The sequence below is a fragment of the Aythya marila genome (assembly GCF_965140915.1).
Source record: "Aythya marila genome assembly, chromosome: 19".
NCBI lineage: Eukaryota > Metazoa > Chordata > Aves > Anseriformes > Anatidae > Aythya > Aythya marila.
The window spans coordinates 11535247-11547478 of NC_139060.1; the positions used below are offsets into that span (position 1 = coordinate 11535247).

A 12232-nucleotide genomic window follows, 5' to 3' on the forward strand; every position below is an offset into this window, starting at 1 on the left:
GGCCGCGCCCGGCGCCGCGCAGGGAGCCCGGCGGCGCGGCGCCCCGAGCGGGCGGTGAGCGCCGGGGTCCCCGCGCGGGGCTCGTCGGGGCCGTCGGGGCGCACCCGTCGGGGCGGGACCGGGCGCGGGGCGCCCGTCGCCGGCTGCCGAGCCGCTGTCGGGGCGCGGAGGGCACGCGGGCGGCCGTGCCCGCGGGTCCTGGCCGCAGGGTCTGGCGCCGGCCGAGCCTCCACGGCAGAGCGAGCGCGGCGCTGACTCTTTCCTCCCGCGGCCGGGCGCTCGCCGCGCTTTATTTTATTTACACTTTATCCCCCAAATGTCAGGCTTTGTCGGGAAAGCGGCCCCCCGCCGCGCCGTGTCCTTGTGCGGAGACAGAGCTCCGGCCCTGCGTGGCGTTTGTCCTCTCCTGCAGAAGCCCACTTCATGCTTGTCACCGAAATTGAGGATCCTTTTTGTGCCGGGAGGGGGGCGAACATGGGCACTTCAATCACTAGGACATAATATGGCTCTGCTAGAAGTCTGGCAACAAACAAAGAACAACAACTATTGGTTTGCATCAACTTTTGTCAGGCATTCAGCAGGCTTCCAGAAAGGCCTGAAGTGGCTTAGTGGCAACAATGTGCATTTCATAGCTACAGCATGAAAATCCATCTCCATGGAAACTGGTAGTAAATGCTAACATGACATGCTGAGTATAAATATTGTTAAGGTTATAACTCTTGTATAAATGGCCTAGATAAATGTCCCCCTGTTTAGGAATTACAACAAAACGTGTTATTTCATACTGCAGCCCTTACCAGCAAGCTATTAAAGAATCTTCCACAGTCCTGGGTACTTCACATGAAAGTAGACCAGAGTTTGCCTCAGCTAGTTTGCTGCAGTCCTGCCCTTGTGGGGACTGAGATTTTAATGATATTTGTATTTTCTCTTGCTTGTATTTGGGAAGAACCTTCACATACTTTGTCTTTTACTTCTACACAAAATGAGATACAGCCGACTAGCTAGAGTGGTAGGTCGATGAAAAAGTTTTGCCAGTGTAGGTAGTATTACCTTTGATATTTTTGTTAATTAAGAAAGAATTTAAAATAGCATTTAGGCTACCTAGAAAAGCATTATTTGGCAATGTAATTATTTATGTTTATTATAAACAAATGTACCACTTTGGTCCTATCTTTAGTTTCTGTAAAATAAAGGACATTATTTTGTGAGTTAAAAAGCAAGATAATAGAGTACTGCTTTGTAAAAAAAAAAAAAAAAAAAAAAAAAAAATGTTACTGACTGAAAATAGAAATGTAACTGGTTCAGAAATTTCCATATTATCAAAAGTGTCCCATTGTATAGGGGGAAATGGGGTAACCAGGCTGACGAGCAATAAAAAGATATCAACATGTTAGCCTTTGTTGAATCCCAGCACCTAGTGTGACATTACATGATAGCCTGCTGTGTGTGCCCCTAAGGACTGACAGCAGAAGTTGCTCATGGAAAGGGGAGGGGAGACATGGTAAATCAAAATTTGTTTTCTCTGAAATTTTATTAGCCCAAAAGAGCAAACATGAAACTATGCTGAAACTGTTTGCATGCTTTCCCTGTCTGTAATGTTTTAGGCTTAGAGAAACATTCTTTTATGATAGCTAAAGTATAGAAATATCTATAAAGACATGAAAACTATTTTCACGGGCTGTACGATGCAGATGATGAGTTTTATCGGTAAGAGTGTGGAGGAAGGAGTGAAGCCAGGAGCAAATCGTGCAAGTCATCTCCAGCATGCTAGTACAACCGTCATCCAAGACTGTAGCGTACCATGATGTATAACACCTATGTGCTAGGCAAATGTGCTTTGGAGTGCAGAGGTGAAACAGTACCAGTACAGAAGAAGACAATATCAGTAAAATCAGGTGCTTTCTGTTATCCTGAATCCTATTTACAGATCTCTAGAAAATAAAATAAGAGGGAGAATAGAGATTACTTAAATATCTTAGTTACTGAAATTAGCTTTAAATAGATTTTTCTGTATGTAGTAATGTAATTTAAAGGTCAGATTTCTCCAGAACTCCCAGGACTATAATCAAGTGCTGTGTGTATATCTTTGGAAAACTGATGTCTCGTCTTTCTAATGAAAGCAAGCTTCTGATGGGTCAGATATCAGACCTTAAACCTTTCACTGGGTCAGGAATGATTACTGCCCATCCTTGGATGAGGGCATTTCACATTAGGGGGGGAGGGTAAAAACATTTTTTTTTCCCTAATAAAAATGCTGGCTATTTGAAGCTACCCCTATGCTTGGAATGTTAGAATAAATCCTGGGGGAGGTGGATTAGTGGTCCAAGCATGGTTTGAAGTAGTCAGAGGTGCCTGATAAATGTAATTTATTACAAAAATATCATTGGTTTATTGTGGGACCAGCCTCTACGCTATGCATGAATTTTACACTCCTCTTACAGAATGCAATTCAACTTTTTTTTTTTTTTTTTTTTTCATGAGTACATACTGATCTTTTGATTTTACGTGAAGTATTTATTTTGCTGAGATGTAATATTTTGAGGGTCACTGTACATTTGATTGCAAGGCTTTTAAGGAAAAATACAGAGAAGTACAATGGCACCAGGAAAGCTGACTTTTGCAAGCCTGCATCAAACAGAATCTCTTTGATTTTAATGAGAGCTTTGCCAAATTGCAGTATTGTTGCACATTTGGAACCTCACACGCACTTTTTTTTCTAAAAAAGAAGTTTTCTTTCTGATAAAGTGAAGCCTTCAGAGTGAATGTTTCTCAAAAATAGGTGTTTGGCAGTAGTTACTTTCAGGTTATTTGCTTAAATTAATTTATTTATTGTATCTCTCATAACACTGCTTCATGCTACAAGGCATTAGTAATTAGAAATATTACATATCTTTTTCATTTTCATTTCTTTTTTTTTTTTTTTGGTGTGTGTGATTATGCTTTTCTGCTTTGTTTTTGTCTCACTACTGAGTGTTACATAATGATTTTCTCTAGTTATTGATGATATTTAAAAATATAAATTATATGAATAATAATTACTTCAGATTACATTTTTACGTATGTAAGTAATAAATACAATTTCTAGAAAGTTCCATATTTTTCTAGCATTGAAAATAAAGGCTGTGGAGGGGGCCATTTATTCAAGGAATAGAGTAACAATCACAATTCATATTTCATAATTTTTCATCTATGCATTTTAATTTTTGCCCAGGGTAAGAAAGAGAAATATTTAGATTTTTGTTAGATTCTTCAAGATGTGTCAGGCATTGTTTTAGCGTCATTGTTGGATGCTATTAATAAAAGTACTTTCCATGTATTTCTGGTACATATTGATACTGTTCTTCATCTTTCAGTCCTTTCTTGGCTGTGACTCTACTTACTTTTTATGTAAAATCAGCATGGAGCAGCATGTACCTAACAGAAAGGAAACAAAATGCTGTGGAACTTCTTTGCTGTGTGTAAATGTTAATCTCTCTAGATTCTGGAAATTCTATCACGAGTGTAATACTGAGACTTATGTTTCCCAGTTCTTTTGCATTTTATATTCAAAATATAAAAGCTTCCTATTAGTAAATGTCTCTAATTTTCATGAATGTTATTTTTCTTCCAGAGAGAGAGAGTGAGCATTTCTGTCATGAGAGCAGGCTGTGGAATGTAGGCAGAATTCGTGGTACAAGAGGTGACTTGAGCTCTCAGATTCTGCTACACGCAGAATGGGTAATACTATTTACTAACAGGAAGATTTTATTTGTTTTCAGTTTTACATATTTTTTAAACTGAGGAACACCAGATTTATTGTTATGTTCATCAGTACAATTGTTCATCATCTGAATTCGGTAAAATTTTGCAGAGCAGTGGTGTCCCAGTCCACTCCATTTTCGTCTTGTATTAGACTGTCTCTAGTCCTTGTGAATGTGTCATTAGGAAATAGCATAAAACTGATTGAAACTTAGCAATGAAGAGTAGCACAAGCACATACCCAGGACATAGAGTAATGATTAAAGTTATGTCATCCACTAAAAATGCTTTTAAAAGTGTCTGAAATACTCTGGCTTTTTTTTTTCTGAAAAACCAAATGTTCCTGCATTATCAGACGTATCAGCCCAATTAAAATGTCTTTGTAAGATCAGGCTTTACTAGCACCTCAAAACAATTCCAAAAGCAGGAGTGTTACAGAAATGTAACTTATTTCTGCAGATAACATCAGCAGAATAGCCAGAGATTGGGCAGAACCCCCTCAAGTCCCCCCTGTGTCAGCAGGAATTCATCTCCTTGCAGCACGTAGAAGAGGTTGCAGAGGAGATAACTGCACAAGTTTTGAAATGGCACTGGACCAACAGAGCCAGCAAAGAGAACGGAGTTTGGTTAGAAGTTAGGCTGAATAAATAGTAGCAGAGATATGGAGTGGAATATGTTTTAAGAATTTGGGGATATATTTTGGTTTCCTTCAACAATCATGGTAAACTTACTGGACAAAATAATTACAACAGTTATATATAAATTGTACTTATCCATGGTAGAAAATGATAGGGAAGAACTTTTTGCAACATAGGCAATATGCAATTAGATTAATAAGAGGATAATTTATAATATCTAACTTCCATCCTTAGAAGAAATAATAAACGTGATACACACTGTGAAAATTTCTTCACTAAAATATATAATAAACAGGAGTATTTTGTATTCTGCTAAGAAATCACATCTATTATTTGTTGGCCTAACATTTTAAGCTAGTTCAAAGGCATACATTACACCTTTTCAACTATTAGTAATATATCATGATGAAATGTCTGGATTATAATGTATTTTCTTAGATCAATTACGTTATTAGTGTATTTCACTTCTAAATGTATATCTTCCTTGCCTCTGTTGTGGAGCAGCCTATAAAGCACGATATGTCTTAAAGCACTTACTGCTCTTGTGATCTTTAAAAGTTGGGGCATATTTAATAACAGTTAGAGCCTGCTTAAATTAATCAGATAGTTGGGAAGAAATTTTCAGGGAAAAAAAAAAGTATTTTTTCATAATGTATCTGTTAGTTTTATTTTTCATTCCAGACAAAATCCACAAAACTCAAATATATACTAAATCTGTTTTTCTTCCCTACTGTTCTTGAAACAAGAATTGATTTCATTTTGTTTAATATCTCCTTCTACTGGAATGAAGAATGCAGCAGATAAAGTAAATTATTAGTCATGAGCCTGAGTTCCCTACATACGCACAGTACAAGTCAGTGGGAGATTAGAGTGCACAAGAAAAGAGGATGGGGCCTTCAGTGGGTATAATGAAATACATACTTAAAAACAAACATGCTTGCTGTCCTGCATTGTGAATTGAGTGTGTACACGCAGTTAGGCGCAGAGACATACACACACACACCTCCCACCCCAGTACCCATACACAAAGAAGCTCATAGACTTCTGCTGACATGCTCAGTGGGGTAATTTTGGGGGGAAGACAGGATTAGTAAAATACTTATGCTCAGTGGGGTAACTTGAGGGGGAAGAGAGGATTAGTAAAATACTTCATTTTTCTTATCATTGTTAGGCTGAAGAGCCGGAGTACATTTTATGTTTGGTTTACACAATACTTTTTGGGCTGTTGGTTTTTGTGTCAGTTTTGGAAGAATGTGGTGTGTAAATATAATAGTAATATTTCAAGATTTCACAAATTGCATAATGTTCAGATTCACAAAAATACTGAATTTTAAACCCCAGCAAAATGGAAAAGAATGTTACAGTATTTTTTAAAAAGGGTGTTTCAGGTCAAAAGACATACTTGCAGGAAAAAAAAAAAAAAACAACCAAACAAACAAACAACAAAAACAAACAAACAAACAAAAAAGCAGGGATAAAGCCTTCTTTTTGTCTGCATTATTTTTTCTTGTATGATAAGTCACGTTATTGCTCAAGTAAGGTAAGAAAGCAAGCAAGTAAATAAATAAAACTGTGAAGTGAATTGTACAGTAATCTCCAGTAAAGGTAAACAAGCCGTATATTACTCTTGGATGGTTTAGTGTGGTGGAAAGATTTTTTTTTGGCATGATTTGTGGATGATTGCATTACTCAGGAAGCAAAGATTGACTCATAATGAAATGACAGTGTCTTGTTCATTACAAAATATCAAAACTCCACATTAGTTCTGAAACAAAGAATAAGGTTAGATGTATGTAACAGTGCCATGTGAACCTTGACAGCTGAGCCACTGGCAGCCAAATTCTGAAATTAGAGGAGTTACCATGGATTTAGATGAGTGCAATTAAGAACACAAATTTCCTTTCTTTAACTGAATTGGATAAATATATCAAGTGAGCAGGGAAAGATTATTCAATATACACCTTGCAGACCTACGTAATTGTGGTATGCTGTATCTAACGCTGTTACTTAAAACAGATTTTAGCTTAATAAAAAATGTTAGATTTATTTATTTATTTATTTTACAAAACAGAAGTGTTTTCTGAATTAAGACACTGTAAACATGTAACAGGGAGATAAGATTATTTTGCGGAGAACTTTAACAGCACTGGTAATGTTTAGGGATAGAGACACTACCACTAGTAACTAAGTAAAAAAAAAAAAAAAATCACATGAACAAATTCATATCTAATGTAAAATAAATCCTGAAAGTAAAGTTAGACTTCTGAATTCAAGAATATAGAGCATGAAAGAAAAAAATGAAAAAAAAAATCAGGTAGAACAAGCTGACCTTTGGTTTTAAATATAATGTTCTTTGGAGTTTATAACATGCATGCTAAAATAGATCCAAATATGTGAGTCTTGCTTGCCATGTTCAGCAAAAGTATTCACCATTTCTAGATGCTTCTTTAAATTCAAAATAAAATGATAAAATTGAGGCAGATTTTATTATTATTATTATTATTATTATTATTATTATTATTATTATTATTATTATTATTATTATTATTATTATTATTATTATTATTATTATTACTACGCTTGCATTTTCTTTAAGTTCCTGAACTTGCTTTGGCTAGACTGATACTCCTCAGATGAAATTTTGTCTTGCTTTTGTTTTACCTTTTGGTATGCCTGCAATTGCTTTGAACATATGTTGACAAACTTGTCCAATTGCTCTGACTAAAGCAGTCACAGAGATCAGATTCAGCCACTGGCATCAGCGGGTTTTATAAAAAGTAAGGCAAATTATTATGCTAAAGTGATGTGAGGAGCAGATGGGGATTTCTGTTCCCTGGAAGTGAGCAGTCAGTTGTCAAAACTGCAAAATAGGCTCTGATTCTTACCAAACAAATTACCAATAACAAATATTGTCTCCTTTTATACAAACAACACATACATAGACTATGTGTTGCCATTGCCCTTTATTGGATATTGAATGCACCTTATAAGTAGAAAGCACCATGTGTGGCAAATTATGCCGTTTTAATGGAGATTATATAGGAGCTAACCCTTTAAAGTATCTTGTATGCAACATCAAGTATACACTGTCTTTAGACGATAAAGTGTTCAGATTAGTATTACCAGAGGAACTCAGGATCTGTTACAACTTTTCAAGACTGAGATGGAAATCTACCAGCCCAGCTAAAACCTACCTGCATGTTTCTTATCGCGATGCTCAGACTGAACAGAGGGAATTTTACTCTCCTTTCAAAAACTATTTGCCGTGGGCAACTGAACAAGGAGACATTTGCAAGATTGTATTACAGTAAAGGAATTGTTAATATGATTAATTCCAGTTTGTTATTTTGTTGGTTTTGAAAATTTACAGTGATCTTTATTATAGATACAGCAGAACTGATACAGCACAGTTTGATTAAATGCCCTTTAATATCACCATAGACAAGGAATAACATATTTCTTAGGAACTTTATAAAGGTTTATACTCCGGTGTTTCTGTAACAAGCCAACACATTTACAGAAGACACTTGTCATGGAGGTCATTTGCTTTGTTTCCAAAACATACTAAGTATTTAATTTAATATGCAAAAAAATTTTCCTTTGCAAATGTTGACATAAACTTGTGAACATGCAATTCCTATTGACTTCAATGAGAGCCATCCTTGCTCATCAAAGGATAGAATTTGGCTCTTGATTTTACTGCAATCAGTATATTATTTATAATGTACAAGCATGCACATGCACTCTCCCAGTAAGAGCTAATAGAATTTATGTGCACATGCTGAGGACCAAATCCTCCTGGTAGCTGTTTAGGAAGTTTGTTTTCATGTGTTTGTTCCTTAGTGTAACCTGAATCAGCATTCACTGATTACAAACACAAAAAACAGAACTAAAAAAAAGAATAGAGGCCTTTACATAATCATCTACACCAATGCTATTTTTCACATTTCTTACTATTATTATCATCATCATCATCATCATCATCATAGGAAGCAAGCAAATTTGAATTTGCAGAAAAAAAAATATTAATAATCTCCTAAAGCATTTATTACAACCAGTGATTACTCATTGTTCCATCAGACTGACTCAAACATTGCTACTTCTTGCAGTAGTTTCTCTTCGAAATTTAGCACTAATGCAGTCCTTGTATATTAGAAAACATGTTTCTTACAGAATGTGCATGTGACACATGTGACTGCGAATAGTGTTTGTTCTTCAGAGGTCAGGCTCAGCAGAGCTCTGGGCATCGCTGACTTCCACAACCAGCGCTTGGGTCACCAGGAGCTCTGCAGGACTAGACCCTTAGGCTGCCGTGTGATATGTGCCAAAACCCATTAGTGAGAAAGGTTACAATTGTCATTAACATCCATTCCACAGAACAGTTGTTTTCAACCTGTGTGATCCTATCCTTCGACATAATCAGCTTGCCTACAGCTAGCATTTTTCTATCACCTGATAGAGCCTACTCCTTTAACTTCCCACTGGAAACAGCTTCTCTGATTCCTTATTTTCTGTCTTATGTCACAACTTTAATCCAGTTTCATGGGAAGGAGGGTGTTTGCTGAGGTTTCTTTTGGTAATGCATGTGAAATGAGACAAGTATTTAATTCTGTATTGTACAAAACAGGCTTATTAGTAAATCAGAATAAAGCACGGTAGGAAACCAGGAAACTAAGTGAGTCACAAAACACACAAAAAAATGCAAAACAAAACACTGAAATGACCACAGAATAGGCAACTGCCTCCAGTTGGTAGAAGCTTTGGTGCAGTAGGGTACAGCTTTATGTGGTAGTCTGGTAGCTCTAGCACTACCCATAAATATTCAGGATTTTCTGCAGACATTTCTTTGTAGTTAATGATCAGTGTTAAGCAACCTCTACTGCAACAGCTCTTCATTTATATATTTTAGCAGTGCTGTGCCCTCAGAACTGTGGTAGATCTTGGCCAGGAGCAGGACAACCTTCCTGTCTCTGTGAACCTTGTAGTGAGCTTTTAACCTGATCAGGAGCCACAAAAGGGATGATTGCAGATGCTGCGGGGAGCTGTGGGAGGACATTGAGCTGGGAGGAGTGAGTGATGCCTCCAGATACCCATGGTCCTGCTGCTGCAGCACAGCCTGGAGCTGGCTGGGCACACAGCCTTGTTTTCGCCTGATTTATTTCTTCCAGCAGCTGGGGATGTAGGCTACCTAGTTCATCCTCCCTGTCAGTCAAATGATGTATTCAGGGTGCTGGAGCTGTGCTTGAGCTGCTCATGAACTGCATATAGATCAAAAGACCCCAGCTTGGCTCCTCCAGGCTGCGGCAGGGGAGCGGGAGCCGTGTGGGCACACAAGTTAGTGCACACTGTGCATTTGGGATGCGGTCACACATGCTGTCTGTTCAGAGGTGTCTGCATGGTCATTGGGATGTTTGTGTTTCTGACTCTCCGTGAAATAAAAATGATCCTTCCTCCCCTCTGACCTGGATATTAATAATCATGGCTTGCCAACTGAATTTCCTCTCTATGAAGGTTTGTACAGGCAGGCTTGATTCAGTACCTATCTGTTGCACTTTTGGAGAACAGTCCTCATGCTGCCGGAGCATGTAGCAGGCTGTGGCTCTCGCTGAGGTCAGCAGTGCATTCCTGATGCAGCTGTCACTGGCACATGAAGTGCTCCCTGCATGAGGCTGCTGATGCTGCCAGGTCATTGGCCCCCACAAGGGCCTGAGCTGGCAAATCCTCCCTCACAGGGCTCCTTAAGTAATAGCTGCTTAAGGAGCCAACTTCCTTGGCAGGCAGTGGCTTGCAGTATCATGTAAGTCCAGTCTACCTGACAGCAAGTATCCAGAGAGAGCTTGGTGGAGCTGTTCACTTCAGTTTTTAGGAATGGGGCTCTTCACAGGCCAAAGCTGCCCCAAGAACCTTGTTTGACATTGTGAGTTGTCCTCGCAGTTGGATCTTGGCATGGGCTTCATCTGGAGACGACAAAGGTTTTGCACATGGAGCATGACCCCGTGGGTCAGCTTCCCCTCGTGCTAGAGCTGATGAAGAAAGTGTGATGGGGCCCTACACAAATGCTCATACCAGCAGTAAGGCTTTAGAAATCCATCCTTTTCCTTCACTAAATGGCTTGACAATGACAAGCTCCTATTCTTCACAACGCTGGTGGCTCTGTTGTCCTTCACAAGCTGCTTGTCTTCTCTGTGCTTATGTGCACTGGGGAAATGGAAATGTAATAATTCTAGTGCTTCAGTCAGCTTCTGATTATTAATGATTAGACTCCAGAGTCATAAAGGAAGAAGATATAGAGACAGAAACAGCAAAACCTGCCCCTGTGCAGAGCCAGACTGTCCCAAGTCCCAGTGAATGAGTTTTGCATCCCACACGTAGCTCTCTTGCAACTGTAGAAGAAAAAAATCCGAAGTGATTCTATTGATAGTAACTTTATGACACGTTAATATGTTTTTTGTTACATGCAAACAATCACAGAGACGCAGACGCGGGAGAATACATGCCTTTCCGTGTTTTTAAATGGCTTTTTCTCGCTTTTAGGTTTTGGTGCTTTAAACACCAAGTACTAACAGTAGGTGGTCAAGGAAGACTCGGCGAAGGTCAGCGAATCAACGCCGTACGGAGCAAGCCCCCAGGCGGGCCGCAAGTAGAACTTGCGTTCGCAGCTGGGGAGGGAGCGGGGCAGGGGCTGCAGGACCTCTGCTGCCGCCAGCCCTGCGGCGGGGGGTGCGGGCCCCGCCGCGCTGGGCAGCGGGCACCGGGGGCGTGCTGCCCGGCGGCTGCGCCCGGCAGCACGCGAGGAGGCAGCAGGCCGCCCCGGCCGCCGTCGCGCCCTGCCGAGGGCCGCCGGTGCTGCGGGCGGCTGTCCCGCCGTCGGCGGCCGCGGGAGGGCCGCGGGGCTCGGGCTCGCCTCTCCGCGCGCCCCCATCCTCGGCGGGCGCCGGGCCTCGTCCCGCGGCTCGGAGGCAGCCCCGAGCCGAGCGGCGGCCCCGGCGGGGCGGGCGCGGGGAGCGCCGGGCGCCGCGCCCCGGCTGCGGCGGCTGCGGAGCGCGGGCTCCGCGGGGCCCGAGCGCGCTGCGGGGCCCGGCCGCGGGGTGCGGGGTGGAGGGCCGGGGCCGGCGCCGGGCCGGAGGCACCGCCGGCCCCAGCCGCCGCCCCCGCCGGGGCGCGGTGCTCCCCCGGCCGCGAAGGGAGCGGTCCCGCGCTCCCGCTGCCGCCGCGCCCGGCGGCGACGCCGCTCGCCCGAGGACCCAGCGCGCTGCGCGCCGGGCGCGCGGAGGCTTCGCAGAGCCTGGATGCTGGCTCGCTCCCCTTTACACGCGCTGCCGAGAACAACTGCGTACTTCGTTGCGTCTTTTCCCCCGATTTTCCCGAGCTGCGAGGATGCTGTGCACACATTTCACCTTACAATAATCGCGAAGGGGCGACAGTACTGGTGTGGTATCCGCGTGCAGTTTATGTTGGCGTTTGCATTGGCACTGATCCCTGCACCAGGTATGACAATGACCTGTGTGCGCTCTGGTTTGTACTTGTACAAAGACAAGCGATGCTATGGTTTCTTACAGATGGGACACAACGATGGGGGTACTTGTAGTACAAAATACAGGTTCTTATTAAGAGCAATATATGAAGCATTACAAAATTACAAATGCAGTAAAAATATTTGAGGGAATAAATGGAATGTGAGATGTTGCAGCAATGCTATCACTTCTTGGCATCATGGGTTTCAACCTGCCTGGCTTTGTGGTTGGAGCTGTAACACACAAGCGAGCCAGCCCATAGGAGCAGAAGGTGTTGCTGCCAGCAGCCACATTGTTCGTGGAGGGACACAAGTATGGTGCTGCAGCTGCTGCACCGTGGTT

The 12232-nt window shown here is 41.6% G+C and overlaps 1 protein-coding gene across 1 annotated transcript in view; it reads left to right on the forward strand.

Moving 5' to 3' along the window:
- LMX1B (LIM homeobox transcription factor 1 beta) overlaps positions 1-12232 on the forward strand; it is a 106270-nt gene that overhangs the window by 1670 nt on the left and 92368 nt on the right. The window lies entirely within an intron of this gene.